Genomic DNA, 13,453 nt, shown 5'->3' with positions numbered 1-13,453 from the left:
AAAACAGCTGAGGAATTCATACCGCACAGGTCCCACCGAGATTTGTACTCGGATCGCTGGATTCAAACTCCAGAGTGCTAACCATTACACCATAGGGCCGCCGACATATGCGGTTTGTGATAATTAAAATAATAATAAACATAATCAAGTCGAAATTAACAACTTTGGATCAAAATTAGGCGATGGCGATGGCGATGGCGTTGGCGATTGGCGCCATGGCTTAGTTGGTTAAAGCGCCTGTCTAGTAAACAGGAGATCCAGGGTTCGAATCCCAGTGGTGCCTTAATCATTGGGATCCCGCAGACCATTTTGACTTAAATCTTTTCTTCTACATTCTATGAATTCAATAATTAAAGTTCAGCTTTTTCGCGACCGACATACAAAGAATCGAAATCGTTAAAGTGTATACGTGATCAGTGCTTTCGGAGGCAAGATTGGAAAAAATTACACCGTGATGTTCAACATAAAATCAACGGACGCCCAACTACAAACGACGATTAACAGGTATTTAGTAATTAGAATTATTCGAGATCTATTTCTCCTAAATCAGGAATATGGGTTTCAACTCGTTCTTATGGAGTGAACAGAAAAGGCCTGAGTCATAAACTTGATTTCAAAGTCACGAATCCATTTGAGGACCAAATGTGGTATGCTACTGGGCGGCCTTGAGACGAATACGGATTCGAAGAACAGAGCGAATTTAACTAGTTTCATATTTATTTCACTAATCTACAATATATGCACTTTCTTGAGGTTTGAATATGAACAATTTGAAGTTGAAAGAGCAGTTCTGCATTCGGAGTACACTCATGGTACACAAACGACTGACTCTCTTAAAACCATATAACAAAGGTCCCACCGAGAATTGAACTCGGATCGCTGGATTCAGAGTCCAGAGTGCTAACCATTACACCATGGGGCCAATAAAACAAGTTGTTTTATGTTCTGCTTTATTGTTCATAACGTCGTCAGGTGTACCGTACATTTGAAATCGGATCACTTAAACTTTCAATTAATCCAGACTGTTGGGCCCTACAATCTGTATACTACAATGTTTACTAGAGTCCCAATTTTAATTAAAAGGATCTGATTTAAGTTATTTGACAACTCCTATGTGTTTGTTAAGTGTTTTATGGTAATGATAAAAGGACTTTTTAAGAAGTGGGATTCGAACCCACGTCTCCATTCGGAGACCACAATTCTCACGATCCAGCTTAAGGAAAGAGGTGACTCTTGAGTCTGGCGCCTTAGGCCACTCGGCCATCCTGACAACTGCTTCTAGGGTGTTATTGGTGCTCTATTAAATCATATTTCAGTCTTACAAAAACGACTCACGCGAGATACTATTTGTTTTAAAAGCATGTGACTGTAAGCACTTAATTCCAACTCCTGTTTGCGGTATTACTGTGTGAGAGAACCAGGGAGGTATGATATTGAGTTTATATAAAATGTTTTGTCATCAAATCACAATATTCAAAAATAGCTGAGGAATTCATACCGCACAGGTCCCACCGAGATTTGAACTCGGATCGCTGGATTCAAAGTCCAGAGTGCTAACCATTACACCATGGGGCCGCCGATATATGCGATTTGTGATAATTAAAATAATAATAAACATAATCAAGTCGAAATTAACAACTTTCGATCAAAATTCATTGGCGATTGGCGCCATGGCTTGGTTGGTTAAAGCGCCTGTCTAGTAAACAGGAGATCCTGGGTTCGAAACCCAGTGGTACCTTAGTCATAGGGATCCCGCAGACCATTTTGACTTAAATCTTTTCTTCTACATTCTATGAATTCAATAATTAAAGTTCAGCTTTTCGCGACCGACATTCAAAGAATCGAAATCGTTAAAGTGTATACGTGATCAGTGCTTTCGGAGGCAAGATTGAAAAAAATTACACCGTGATGTTCAACATAAAATCGACGGACGCCCAACTACAAACGATGGTTAACAGGTATTTAGTAATTAGAACTATTCAAGATTCTATTTCTCCTAAATCAGGAATATGGGTTTCAACTCGTTCTTATGGAGTGAACCGAAAAGGCGTGAGTCATAAACTTGATTTCAAAGTCACGAATCCATTTCAGGGCCAAATTTGTTATGCTACTGGGCGGCCTTGAGACGAATACGGATTCGAAGAACAGAGCGAATTTAACTAGTTTCTTATTTCTTTCACTAATCTGCAATATATGAACTTTTTTGAGGTTTGAATATGAACAATTTAAAGTTGAAAGAGCAGTTCTGCATTCGGAGTACACTCAAGGTATACAAACGACTGACTCTCTTAGAACCATATAACAAAGGTCCCACCGAGATTTGAACTCGGATCGCTGGATTCAGAGTCCAGAGTGCTAACCATTACACCACGGGGCCAATAAAAGAATTTGTTTTATGTTCTGCTTTATTGTTCATAACGTCGTCAGGTGTACCGGACATTAGAAATCGGATCACTTAAACTTTCAATTAATCCAGACTGTTAAGCCCTACAATCTGTATACTAAAATGTTTACTAGAGTCCCAATTTTAATTAAAAGGATCTGATTTTAAGTTATTTGACAACTCCTATGTGTTTGTTAAGTGTTTTATGGTAGTGATAAAAGGACGATGTCAGAAGTGGGATTCGAACCCACGCCTCCATTCGGAGACCAGAATTCTCACAATCCAGCTTAAGGAAAGAGGTGACTCTTGAGTCTGGCGCCTTAGACCACTCGGCCATACTGACATCTGCTTGTAGGGTGATATTTGTGCTCCATTAAATCATATTTTAGTCTTACAAAAACGACTCACGCGAGATACTATTTGTTTTAAAAGCATATGACTGTAAGCACTTAATACCAACTCCTGTTTGCGGTATTACTGTGTGACAGAACCAGGGAGGTATGATTATGAGTTTATATAAAATGTTTTGTCATCAAATCACAATATTCAAAAATAGCTGAGGAATTCATACCGCACAGGTCCCACCGAGATTTGAACTCGGATCGCTGGATTCAAAGTCCAGAGTGCTAATCATTCCACCATGGGGCCGCCGATATATGCGAATTGTGATAATTAAAATAATAATAAACATAATCAAGTCGAAATTAACAACTTTCGATCAAAATTCGTTGGCGATTGGCGCCATGGCTTAGTTGGTTAAAGCGCCTGTCTAGTAAACAGGAGATCCTGGGTTCGAATCCCAGTGGTGCCTTAGTCATAGGGATCCCGCAGACTATTTTGACTTAAATCTTTTTTTCTACATTCTATGAATTCAATAATTAAAGTTCAGCTTTTTCGCGACCGACATACAAAGAATCGAAATCGTTAAAGTGTATACGTGATCAGTGCTTTCGGAGGCAAGATTGGAAAAAATTACACCGTAATGTTCAACATAAAATCGACAGACGCCCAACTACAAACGACGATTAACAGGTATTTAGTAATTAGAATTATTCGAGATCTATTTCTCCTAAATCAGGAATATGGGTTTCAACTCGTTCTTATGGAGAGAACAGAAAAGGCGTGAGTCATAAACTTGATTTCAAAGTCACGAATCCATTTGAGGGCCAAATGTGTTATGCTACTGGGCGGCCTTGAGACGAATACGGTTTCGAAGAACAGAGCGAATTTAACTAGTTTCTTATTTCTTTCACTAATCTGCAATATATGCACTTTCTTGAGGTTTGAATATGAACAATTTAAACTTGAAAGAGCAGTTCTGCATTCGGAGTACACTCAAGGTATACAAACGACTGACTCTCTTAAAACCATATAACAAAGGTCCCACCGAGATTTGAACTCGGATCGCTGGATTCAGAGTCCAGAGTGCTAACCATTACACCATGGGGCCAATAAAACAAGTTGTTTTATGTTCTGCTTTATTGTTCATAACGTCGTCAGGTGTACCGGACATTTGAAATCGGATCCCTTAAACTTTCAATTAATCCAGACTGTTAAGCCCTACAATCTGTATACTACAATGTTTACTGGAGTCCCAATTTAAATTAAAAGGATCTGATTTAAGTTATTTGACAACTCCTATGTGTTTGAAAAGTGTTTTATGGTAGTGATAAAAGGACGATGTCAGAAGTGGGATTCGAACCCACGCCTCCATTCGGAGACCAGAATTCTCACAATCCAGCTTAAGGAAAGAGGTGACTCTTGAGTCTGGCGCCTTAGACCACTCGGCCATCCTGACAACTGCTTGTAGGGTGATATTGGTGCTCTATTAAATCATATTTCAGTCTAACAAAAACGACTCACGCGAGATACTATCTGTTTTAAAAGCATGTGACTGTAAGCACTTAATACCAACTCCTGTTTGCGGTATTACTGTGTGACAGAACCAGGGAGGTATGATATTGAGTTTATATAAAATGTTTTTTCATCAAATCACAATATTCAAGAATAGCTGAGGAATTCATACAGCACAGGTCCCACCGAGATTTGAACTCGGATCGCTGGATTCAAAGTCCAGAGTGCTAACCATTACACCATGGGGCCGCCGATATATGCGATTTGTGATAATTAAAATAATAATAAACATAATCAAGTCGAAATTAACAACTTTCGATCAAAATTCGTTGGCGATTGGCGCCATGGCTTAGTTGGTTAAAGCGCCTGTCTAGTAAACAGGATATCCTGGTTTCAAATCCCAGTGGTGCCTTAGTCATAGGGATCCCGCAGACCATTTTGACTTAAATCTTTTCTTCTACATTCTATGAATTCAATAAATAAAGTTCAGTTTTTTCGCGACCGACATACAAAAAATCGAAGTGATCAGTGCTTTCGGAGGCAAGATTTGAAACAAATTACACCGTGATGTTCAACATAAAATTGACGGACGTCCAACTACAAACGACGATAAACAGGTATTTAGTAATTAGAATTATTCGAGATCTGTTTCTCCTAAATCAGGAATATGGGTTTCAACTCGTTCTTATGGAGTGAACAGAAAAGGCGTGAGTCATAAACTTGATTTCAAAGTCGCGAATCCATTTGAGGGCCAAATGTGTTATGCTACTGGGCGGCCTTGAGACGAATACGAATTCGGAGAACAGAGCGAATTTAACTAGTTTCTTATTTCTTTCACTAATCTGCAATATATGCACTTTCTTGAGGTTTGAATATGAACAATTTAAAGTTGAAAGAGCAGTTCTGCATTCGGAGTACACTCAAAGTATACAAACGACTGACTCTCTTAAAAACATATAACAAATGTTCCACCGAGATTTGAACTCGGATCGCTGGATTCAGAATCCAGAGTGCTAACCATTTCACCATGGGGCCAATAATACAAGTTGTTTTATGTTCTGCTTTATTGTTCATGACGTCGTCAGGTGTACCGGACATTTGAAATCGGATCACTTAAACTTTCAATTAATCCAGACTGTTGAGCCCTACAATCTGTATACTACAATGTTTACTAAAGTCCGAATTTTAATTAAAAGGATCTGATTTAAGTTATTTGACAACTCCTATGTGTTTGTTAAGTGTTTTATGGTAGGGATAAAAGGACGTTGTCAGAAGTGGGATTCGAACCCACGCCTCCATTCGGAGACTAGAATTCTCACTATCCAGCTTAAGGAAAGAGGTGACTCTTGCGTCTGGCGCCTTAGACCACTCGGCCATCCTGACAACTGCTTGTAGGGTGTTATTGGTGCTCTATTAAATCATATTTCAGTCTTACAAAAACGACTCACGCGAGATACTATTTGTTTTAAAAGCATATGACTGTAAGCACTTAATACCAACTCCTGTTTGCGGTATTACTGTGTGACAGAACCAGGGAGGTATGATTATGAGTTTATATAAAAAGTTTTGTCATCAAATCCCAATATTCAAAAACAGCTGAGGAATTCATACCGCACAGGTCCCACCGAGATTTGTACTCGGATCGCTGGATTCAAACTCCAGAGTGCTAACCATTACACCATAGGGCCGCCGACATATGCGGTTTGTGATAATTAAAATAATAATAAACATAATCAAGTCGAAATTAACAACTTTGGATCAAAATTAGGCGATGGCGATGGCGATGGCGTTGGCGATTGGCGCCATGGCTTAGTTGGTTAAAGCGCCTGTCTAGTAAACAGGAGATCCAGGGTTCGAATCCCAGTGGTGCCTTAATCATTGGGATCCCGCAGACCATTTTGACTTAAATCTTTTCTTCTACATTCTATGAATTCAATAATTAAAGTTCAGCTTTTTCGCGACCGACATACAAAGAATCGAAATCGTTAAAGTGTATACGTGATCAGTGCTTTCGGAGGCAAGATTGGAAAAAATTACACCGTGATGTTCAACATAAAATCAACGGACGCCCAACTACAAACGACGATTAACAGGTATTTAGTAATTAGAATTATTCGAGATCTATTTCTCCTAAATCAGGAATATGGGTTTCAACTCGTTCTTATGGAGTGAACAGAAAAGGCCTGAGTCATAAACTTGATTTCAAAGTCACGAATCCATTTGAGGACCAAATGTGGTATGCTACTGGGCGGCCTTGAGACGAATACGGATTCGAAGAACAGAGCGAATTTAACTAGTTTCATATTTATTTCACTAATCTACAATATATGCACTTTCTTGAGGTTTGAATATGAACAATTTGAAGTTGAAAGAGCAGTTCTGCATTCGGAGTACACTCATGGTACACAAACGACTGACTCTCTTAAAACCATATAACAAAGGTCCCACCGAGAATTGAACTCGGATCGCTGGATTCAGAGTCCAGAGTGCTAACCATTACACCATGGGGCCAATAAAACAAGTTGTTTTATGTTCTGCTTTATTGTTCATAACGTCGTCAGGTGTACCGTACATTTGAAATCGGATCACTTAAACTTTCAATTAATCCAGACTGTTGGGCCCTACAATCTGTATACTACAATGTTTACTAGAGTCCCAATTTTAATTAAAAGGATCTGATTTAAGTTATTTGACAACTCCTATGTGTTTGTTAAGTGTTTTATGGTAATGATAAAAGGACTTTTTAAGAAGTGGGATTCGAACCCACGTCTCCATTCGGAGACCACAATTCTCACGATCCAGCTTAAGGAAAGAGGTGACTCTTGAGTCTGGCGCCTTAGGCCACTCGGCCATCCTGACAACTGCTTCTAGGGTGTTATTGGTGCTCTATTAAATCATATTTCAGTCTTACAAAAACGACTCACGCGAGATACTATTTGTTTTAAAAGCATATGATTGTAAGCACTTAATACCAACTCCTGTTTGCGGTATTACTGTGTGACAGAACCAGGGAGGTATGATTATGAGTTTATATAAAAGTTTTGTCATCAAATCACAATATTCAAAAATAGCTGAGGAATTCATACCATACAGGTCCCACCGAGATTTGAACTCGGATCGATGGATTGAAAGTCCAGAGTGCTAACCATTACACCATGGGTCCGCCGATATATGCGATTTGTGATAATTAAAATAATATTAAACATAATCAAGTCGAAATTAACAACTTTCGATCAAAATTCGTTTGCGATTGGCGCCGTGGCTTAGTTGGTTAAAGCGCCTGTCTAGTAAACAGGAGATCCTGGGTTCGAATCCCAGTGGTGCCTTAGTCATAGGGATCCCGCAGACCATTTTGACTTAAATCTTTTCTTCTACATTTTATGAATTCAATAATTAAAGTTCAGCTTTTTCGCGAACGACATACAAAGAATCGAAATCGTTAAAGTGTATACGTGATCAGTGCTTTCGGAGGCAAGATTGGAAAAAATTACACCGTGATGTTCAACATGAAATCGACGGACGCCCAACTACAAACGACGATTAACAGGTATTAAGTAATTAGAATTATTCGAGATCTATTTCTCCTAAGTCAGGAATATGGGTTTCAACTCGTTCTTATGGAATGAACAGACAAGGCGTGGGTCATAAACTTGATTTCAAAGTCACGAATCCATTTGAGGGCCAATTGTGTTATGCTACTGGGCGGCCTTGAGACGAATACGGATTCGAAGAACAGATCGAATTTAACTAGTTTCTTATTTCTTTCACTAATCTGCAATATATGCACTTTCTTGAGGTTTGAATATAAACAATTCAAAGTTGAAAGAGCAGTTCTGCATTCGGAGTACACTCAAAGTATACAAACGACTGACTCTCTTAAAACCATATAACAAAGGTCCCACCGAGATTTGAACTCGGATCGCTGGATTCAGAGTCCAGGGTGCTAACCATTACACCATGGGGCCAATAACGCAAGTTGTTTTATGTTCTACTTCATTGTTCATAACGTCGTCAGGTGTACCGGACATTTGAAGTCGGATCACTTAAACTTTCAATTAATCCAGACTGTTGGGCCCTACAATCTGTATACTACAATGTTTACTAGAGTCCCAATTTTAATTGAAAGGATCTGATTTAAGTTATTTGACAACTCTTATGTGTTTGTTAAGTGTTTTATGGTAGTGATAAAAGGACGTTGTCAGAAGTGGGATTCGAACCCACGCCTCCATTCGGAGACCAGAATTCTCACAATCCAGCTTAAGGAAAGAGGTGACTCTTGAGTCTGGCGCCTTAGACCACTCGGCCATCCTGACAACTGCTTGTAGGGTGTTATTGGTGCTCTATTAAATCATATTTCAGTCTTACAAAAACGACTCACGCGAGATACCATTTGTTTTAAAAACATATGACTGTAAGCACTTAATACCAACTTCTGTTTGCGGTATTACTGTGTGACAGAACCAGGGAGGAATGATTATGAGTTTATATAAAAAGTTTTGTCTTCAAATCACAATATTCAAAAATAGCTGAGGAATTCATACCATACAGGTCCCACCGAGATTTGAACTCGGATCGATGGATTCAAAGTACAGAGTGCTAACCATTACACCATGGGGCCGCCGATATATGCGATTTGTGATAATTAAAATAATATTAAACATAATCAAGTCGAAATTAACAACTTTCGATCAAAATTCGTTGGCGATTGGCGCCGTGGCTTAGTTGATTAAAGCGCCTGTCTAGTAAACAGGAGATCCTGGGTTCGAATCCCAGTGGTGCCTTAGTCATAGGGATCCCGCAGACCATTTTGACTTAAATCTTTTCTTCTACATTCTATGAATTCTATAATTAAAGTTCAGCTTTTTCGCGACGACATACAAAGAATCGAAATTGTTAAAGTGTATACGTGATCAGTGCTTTCGGAGGCAAGATTTGAAAAAATTACACGGTGATGTTCAACATGAAATCGACAGACGCCCAACTGCAAACGACGATTAACAGGTATTTAGTAATTAGAATTATTCGAGATCTATTTCTCCTAAATCAGGAATATGGGTTTCGACTCGTTCTTATGGAGTGAACAGAAAAGGCGTGAGTCATAAACTTGATTTCAAAGTCACGAGTCCATTTGAGGTCCAAATGTGTTATGCTACTGGGCGGCCTTGAGACGAATACGGATTCGAAGAACAGAGCGAATTTAACTAGTTTCTTATTTCTTTCACTAATCTGCAATATATGCAATTTCTTGAGATTTGAATATGAACAATTCAAAGTTGAAAGAGCAGTTCTGCATTCGGAGTACACTCAAAGTATACAAACGACTGACTCTCTAAAAACCATCTAACAAAGGTCCCACCGAGATTTGAACTCGGATCGCTGGATTCAAAGTCCAGAGTGCTAACCATTACACCATGGGGCCGCCGATATATGCGATTTGTGATAATTAAAATAATAATAAACATAATCAAGTCGAAATTAACAACTTTCGATCAAAATTAGGCGATGGCGATGGAGATGGCGTTGGCGACTGGCGCCATGGCTTAGTTGGTTAAAGTGCCTGTCTAGTAAACAGGAGATCCTGGGTTCGAATCCCAGTGGTGCCTTAGTCATAGGGATCCCGCAGACCATTTTGACTTAAATCTTTTCTTCTACATTCTATGAATTCAATAATTAAAGTTCAGCTTTTTCGCGAACGACATACAAAGAATCGAAATCGTTAAAGTGTATACGTAATCAGTGCTTTCGGAGGCAAGATTGGAAAAAATTACACCGTGATGTTCAACATGAAATCGACGGACGCCCAACTACAAACGACGATTAACAGGTATTTAGTAATTAGAATTATTCGAGATCTATTTCTCCTAAGTCAGGAATATGGGTTTCAACTCGTTCTTATGGAGTGAACAGAAAAGGCGTGGGTCCTAAACTTGATTTCACAGTCACGAATCCATTGGAGGGCCAAATGTGTTATGCTACTGGGCGGCCATGAGACGAATACGGATTCGAAGAACAGAGCGAATTTAACTAGTTTCTTATTTCTTTCACTAATCTGCAATATATGCACTTTCTTGAGGTTTGAATATGAACAATTCAAAGTTGAAAGAGCAGTTCTGCATTCGGAGTACACTCAAAGTATACAAACGACTGACTCTCTTAAAACCATATAACAAAGGTCCCACCGAGATTTGAACTCAGATCGCTGGATTCAGAGTCCAGGGTGCTAACCATTACACCATGGGGCCAATATTGCAAGTTGTTTTATGTTCTGCTTTATTGTTCATAACGTCGTCAGGTATACCGGACATTTGAAGTCGGATCTCTTAAATTTTCAATTAATCGAGAATGTTAAGCCCTACAATCTGTATACTACAATGTTTACTAGAGTCCCAATTTTAATTAAAAGGATCTGATTTAAGTTATTTGACAACTCCTATGTGTTTGTTAAGTGTTTTATGGTAGTGATAAAAGGACGTTGTCAGAAGTGGGATTCGAACCCACGCCTCCATTCGGAGACCAGAATTCTCACAATCCAGCTTAAGGAAAGAGGTGACTCTTGAGTCTGGCGCCTTAGACCACTCGGCCATCCTGACAACTGCTTGTAGGGTGTTATTGGTGCTCTATTAAATCATATTTCAGTCTTACAAAAACGACTCACGCGAGATACTATTTGTTTTAATAGCATATGACTGTAAGCACTTAATACCAACTCCTGTTTGCGGTATTACTGTGTGGCAGAACCAGGGAGGTATTATTATGAGTTTAAATAAAAAGTTTTGTCATCAAATCACAATATTCATAAATAGCTGAGGAATTTATACCGCACAGGTCCCACCGAGATTTGAACTCGGATCGCTGGATTCAAAGTCCAGAGTGCTAACCATTACATCATGGGGCCACCGATATATGCGATTTGTGATAATTAAAATAATAATAAACATAATCAAGTCGAAATTACCAACTTTCGATCAAAATTCGTTGGCGATTGGCGCCATGGCTTAGTTGGTTAAAGCGCCTGTCTAGTAAACAGGAGATCCTGGGTTCGAATCCCAGTGGTGCCTTAGTCATAGGGATCCCGCAGACCATTTTGACTTAAATCTTTTCTTCTACATTCTATGAATTCAATAGTTAAAGTTCAGCTTTTTCGCGACCGACATACAAAGAATCGAAATCGTTAAAGTGTATACGTGATCAGTGCTTTCGGAGGCAAGATTGGAAAAAATTACACCGTGATGTTCAACATAAAATCGACGGACGCCCAACTACAAACGATGGTTAACAGGTATTTAGTAATTAGAATTATTCGAGATTCTATTTCTCTTAAATCAGGAATATGGGTTTCCACTCGTTCTTATGGAGTGAACAGAAAAGGCGTGAGTCATAAACTTGATTTCAAAGTCACGAATCCATTTGAGGGCCAAATGTGTTATGCTACTGGGCGGCCTTGAGACGAATACGGATTCGAAGAACAGAGCGAATTTAACTAGTTTCTTATTTCTTTCACTAATCTGCAATATATGCAATTTCTTGAGGTTTGAATATGAACAATTCAAACTTGAAAGAGCAGTTCTGCATTCGGAGTACACTCAAAGTATACAAACGACTGACTCTCTAAAAACCATCTAACAAAGGTCCCACCGAGATTTGAACTCGGATCGCTGGATTCAAAGTCCAGAGTGCTAACCATTACACCATGGGGCCGCCGATATATGCGATTTATGATAATTAAAATAATATTAAACATAATCAAGTCGAAATTAACAACTTTCGATGAAAATTAGGCGATGGCGATGGAGATGGCGTTGGCGACTGGCGCTATGGCTTAGTTGGTTAAAGCGCCTGTCTAGTAAACAGGAGATCCTGGGTTCGAATCCCAGTGGTGCCTTAGTCATAGGGATCTCGCAGACCATTTTGACTTAAATATTTTCTTCTACATTCTATGAATTCAATAATTAAAGTTCAGCTTTTTCGCGACCGACATACAAAGAATCGAAATCGTTAAATTGTATACGTGATCAGTGCTTTCGGAGGCAAGATTGGAAAAAATTACACCGTGATGTTCAACATAAAATCGACGGACGCCCAACTACAAACGACGATTAACAGGTATTTAGTAATTAGAATTATTCGAGATCTATTTCTTCTAAATCATGAATATGGGTTTCAACTCGTTCTTATGGAGTGAACAGAAAAGGCGTGAGTCATAAACTTGATTTCAAAGTCACGAATCCATTTGAGGACCAAATTTGGTATGCTACTGGGCGGCCTTGAGACGAATACGGATTCGAAGAACAGAGCGAATATAACTAGTTTCTTATTTCTTTAACTAATCTGCAATATATGCACTTTCTTGAGGTTTGAATATGAACAATTTAAAGTTGAAAGAGCAGTTCTGCATTCGGAGTACACTCAAAGTATACGAACGTCTGACTCTCTTAAAACCATATAACAAAGGTCCCACCGAGATTTGAACTCGGATCGCTGGATTCAGAGTCCAGAGTGCTAACCATTACACCATGGGGCCAAAAAAACAAGTTGTTTTATGTTCTGCTTTATTGTTCATAACGTCGTCAGGTGTACCGTACATTTGAAATCGGATCACTTAAACTTTCAATTTTTCCAGACTGTTAAGCCCTACAATCTGTATACTACAATGTTTACTAGAGTCCCAATTTTAATTAAAAGGATCTGATTTAAGTTATTTGACAACTCCTATGTGTTTGTTAAGTGTTTTATGGTAGTGATAAAAGGACGTTGTAAGAAGTGGGAGTCGAACCCACGTCTCCATTCGGAGACCAGAATTCTCACGATCCAGCTTAAGGAAAGAGGTGACTCTTGAGTCTGGCGCCTTAGACCACTCGGCCATCCTGACAACTGCTTGTAGGGTTATATTGGTGCTCTATTAAGTCATATTTCAGTCTTACAAAAACGACTCACGCGAGATACTATTTGTTTTAAAAGCATATGACTGTAAGCACTTAATACCAACTCCTGTTTGCGGTATTACTGTGTGACAGAACCAGGGAGGTATGATTATGAGTTTATATAAAAAGTTTTGTCATCAAATCACAATATTCAAAAATAGCTGAGGAATTCATACCGCACAGGTCCCACCGAGATTTGAACTCGGATCGCTGGATTCAAAGTCCAGAGTGCTAACCATTACACCATGGGGCCGCCGATATGTGCGATTTGTGATAATTAAAATAATAATAAACA

General features: G+C 39.0%; 27 non-coding genes across 27 annotated transcripts; 8 read left to right on the top strand and 19 right to left on the bottom strand.

The window, feature by feature from the left end:
• The first annotated feature begins 209 nt into the window (after positions 1-209).
• Positions 210-283, top strand: Trnat-agu (transfer RNA threonine (anticodon AGU)). The gene has a single exon. It is a non-coding gene; the product is annotated as a tRNA-Thr (tRNA).
• A 567-nt stretch (positions 284-850) lies between these two features.
• Trnaq-cug (transfer RNA glutamine (anticodon CUG)) lies at positions 851-922 on the bottom strand. The gene has a single exon. It is a non-coding gene; the product is annotated as a tRNA-Gln (tRNA).
• A 581-nt stretch (positions 923-1,503) lies between these two features.
• On the bottom strand, positions 1,504-1,575 carry Trnaq-uug (transfer RNA glutamine (anticodon UUG)). The gene has a single exon. It is a non-coding gene; the product is annotated as a tRNA-Gln (tRNA).
• Positions 1,576-2,305: 730 nt separating this feature from the next.
• On the bottom strand, positions 2,306-2,377 carry Trnaq-cug (transfer RNA glutamine (anticodon CUG)). The gene has a single exon. It is a non-coding gene; the product is annotated as a tRNA-Gln (tRNA).
• A 232-nt stretch (positions 2,378-2,609) lies between these two features.
• On the bottom strand, positions 2,610-2,726 carry Trnal-caa (transfer RNA leucine (anticodon CAA)). The gene is made up of 2 exons: positions 2,689-2,726; positions 2,610-2,655 (listed from the first exon to the last, which is right to left on the bottom strand). It is a non-coding gene; the product is annotated as a tRNA-Leu (tRNA).
• A 394-nt stretch (positions 2,727-3,120) lies between these two features.
• Positions 3,121-3,194, top strand: Trnat-agu (transfer RNA threonine (anticodon AGU)). Its single transcript has one exon. It is a non-coding gene; the product is annotated as a tRNA-Thr (tRNA).
• A 567-nt stretch (positions 3,195-3,761) lies between these two features.
• On the bottom strand, positions 3,762-3,833 carry Trnaq-cug (transfer RNA glutamine (anticodon CUG)). The gene has a single exon. It is a non-coding gene; the product is annotated as a tRNA-Gln (tRNA).
• Positions 3,834-4,064: 231 nt separating this feature from the next.
• Trnal-caa (transfer RNA leucine (anticodon CAA)) lies at positions 4,065-4,181 on the bottom strand. Its single transcript has 2 exons — positions 4,144-4,181; positions 4,065-4,110 (listed from the first exon to the last, which is right to left on the bottom strand). It is a non-coding gene; the product is annotated as a tRNA-Leu (tRNA).
• Positions 4,182-4,414: 233 nt separating this feature from the next.
• Trnaq-uug (transfer RNA glutamine (anticodon UUG)) lies at positions 4,415-4,486 on the bottom strand. Its single transcript has one exon. It is a non-coding gene; the product is annotated as a tRNA-Gln (tRNA).
• Positions 4,487-5,503: 1,017 nt separating this feature from the next.
• Positions 5,504-5,620, bottom strand: Trnal-caa (transfer RNA leucine (anticodon CAA)). Its single transcript has 2 exons — positions 5,583-5,620; positions 5,504-5,549 (listed from the first exon to the last, which is right to left on the bottom strand). It is a non-coding gene; the product is annotated as a tRNA-Leu (tRNA).
• A 415-nt stretch (positions 5,621-6,035) lies between these two features.
• Positions 6,036-6,109, top strand: Trnat-agu (transfer RNA threonine (anticodon AGU)). Its single transcript has one exon. It is a non-coding gene; the product is annotated as a tRNA-Thr (tRNA).
• Positions 6,110-6,676: 567 nt separating this feature from the next.
• Positions 6,677-6,748, bottom strand: Trnaq-cug (transfer RNA glutamine (anticodon CUG)). Its single transcript has one exon. It is a non-coding gene; the product is annotated as a tRNA-Gln (tRNA).
• Positions 6,749-7,489: 741 nt separating this feature from the next.
• Trnat-agu (transfer RNA threonine (anticodon AGU)) lies at positions 7,490-7,563 on the top strand. The gene has a single exon. It is a non-coding gene; the product is annotated as a tRNA-Thr (tRNA).
• A 567-nt stretch (positions 7,564-8,130) lies between these two features.
• Trnaq-cug (transfer RNA glutamine (anticodon CUG)) lies at positions 8,131-8,202 on the bottom strand. Its single transcript has one exon. It is a non-coding gene; the product is annotated as a tRNA-Gln (tRNA).
• A 231-nt stretch (positions 8,203-8,433) lies between these two features.
• Trnal-caa (transfer RNA leucine (anticodon CAA)) lies at positions 8,434-8,550 on the bottom strand. The gene is made up of 2 exons: positions 8,513-8,550; positions 8,434-8,479 (listed from the first exon to the last, which is right to left on the bottom strand). It is a non-coding gene; the product is annotated as a tRNA-Leu (tRNA).
• A 394-nt stretch (positions 8,551-8,944) lies between these two features.
• Trnat-agu (transfer RNA threonine (anticodon AGU)) lies at positions 8,945-9,018 on the top strand. Its single transcript has one exon. It is a non-coding gene; the product is annotated as a tRNA-Thr (tRNA).
• A 566-nt stretch (positions 9,019-9,584) lies between these two features.
• Positions 9,585-9,656, bottom strand: Trnaq-uug (transfer RNA glutamine (anticodon UUG)). Its single transcript has one exon. It is a non-coding gene; the product is annotated as a tRNA-Gln (tRNA).
• A 110-nt stretch (positions 9,657-9,766) lies between these two features.
• On the top strand, positions 9,767-9,840 carry Trnat-agu (transfer RNA threonine (anticodon AGU)). Its single transcript has one exon. It is a non-coding gene; the product is annotated as a tRNA-Thr (tRNA).
• Positions 9,841-10,407: 567 nt separating this feature from the next.
• Trnaq-cug (transfer RNA glutamine (anticodon CUG)) lies at positions 10,408-10,479 on the bottom strand. Its single transcript has one exon. It is a non-coding gene; the product is annotated as a tRNA-Gln (tRNA).
• A 231-nt stretch (positions 10,480-10,710) lies between these two features.
• On the bottom strand, positions 10,711-10,827 carry Trnal-caa (transfer RNA leucine (anticodon CAA)). Its single transcript has 2 exons — positions 10,790-10,827; positions 10,711-10,756 (listed from the first exon to the last, which is right to left on the bottom strand). It is a non-coding gene; the product is annotated as a tRNA-Leu (tRNA).
• A 233-nt stretch (positions 10,828-11,060) lies between these two features.
• Trnaq-uug (transfer RNA glutamine (anticodon UUG)) lies at positions 11,061-11,132 on the bottom strand. The gene has a single exon. It is a non-coding gene; the product is annotated as a tRNA-Gln (tRNA).
• An 89-nt stretch (positions 11,133-11,221) lies between these two features.
• Trnat-agu (transfer RNA threonine (anticodon AGU)) lies at positions 11,222-11,295 on the top strand. Its single transcript has one exon. It is a non-coding gene; the product is annotated as a tRNA-Thr (tRNA).
• Positions 11,296-11,863: 568 nt separating this feature from the next.
• On the bottom strand, positions 11,864-11,935 carry Trnaq-uug (transfer RNA glutamine (anticodon UUG)). Its single transcript has one exon. It is a non-coding gene; the product is annotated as a tRNA-Gln (tRNA).
• Positions 11,936-12,045: 110 nt separating this feature from the next.
• Positions 12,046-12,119, top strand: Trnat-agu (transfer RNA threonine (anticodon AGU)). Its single transcript has one exon. It is a non-coding gene; the product is annotated as a tRNA-Thr (tRNA).
• A 567-nt stretch (positions 12,120-12,686) lies between these two features.
• Trnaq-cug (transfer RNA glutamine (anticodon CUG)) lies at positions 12,687-12,758 on the bottom strand. The gene has a single exon. It is a non-coding gene; the product is annotated as a tRNA-Gln (tRNA).
• A 231-nt stretch (positions 12,759-12,989) lies between these two features.
• On the bottom strand, positions 12,990-13,106 carry Trnal-caa (transfer RNA leucine (anticodon CAA)). The gene is made up of 2 exons: positions 13,069-13,106; positions 12,990-13,035 (listed from the first exon to the last, which is right to left on the bottom strand). It is a non-coding gene; the product is annotated as a tRNA-Leu (tRNA).
• Positions 13,107-13,339: 233 nt separating this feature from the next.
• Positions 13,340-13,411, bottom strand: Trnaq-uug (transfer RNA glutamine (anticodon UUG)). The gene has a single exon. It is a non-coding gene; the product is annotated as a tRNA-Gln (tRNA).
• Between the last annotated feature and the right edge of the window lie 42 nt (positions 13,412-13,453).

This window comes from Styela clava, chromosome 8 (assembly GCF_964204865.1).
Source record: "Styela clava chromosome 8, kaStyClav1.hap1.2, whole genome shotgun sequence".
Classification (NCBI taxonomy): domain Eukaryota; kingdom Metazoa; phylum Chordata; class Ascidiacea; order Stolidobranchia; family Styelidae; genus Styela; species Styela clava.
Note: the sequence above shows the minus strand (reverse complement) of the source record. Positions and strands in the feature narration are given on the sequence as shown.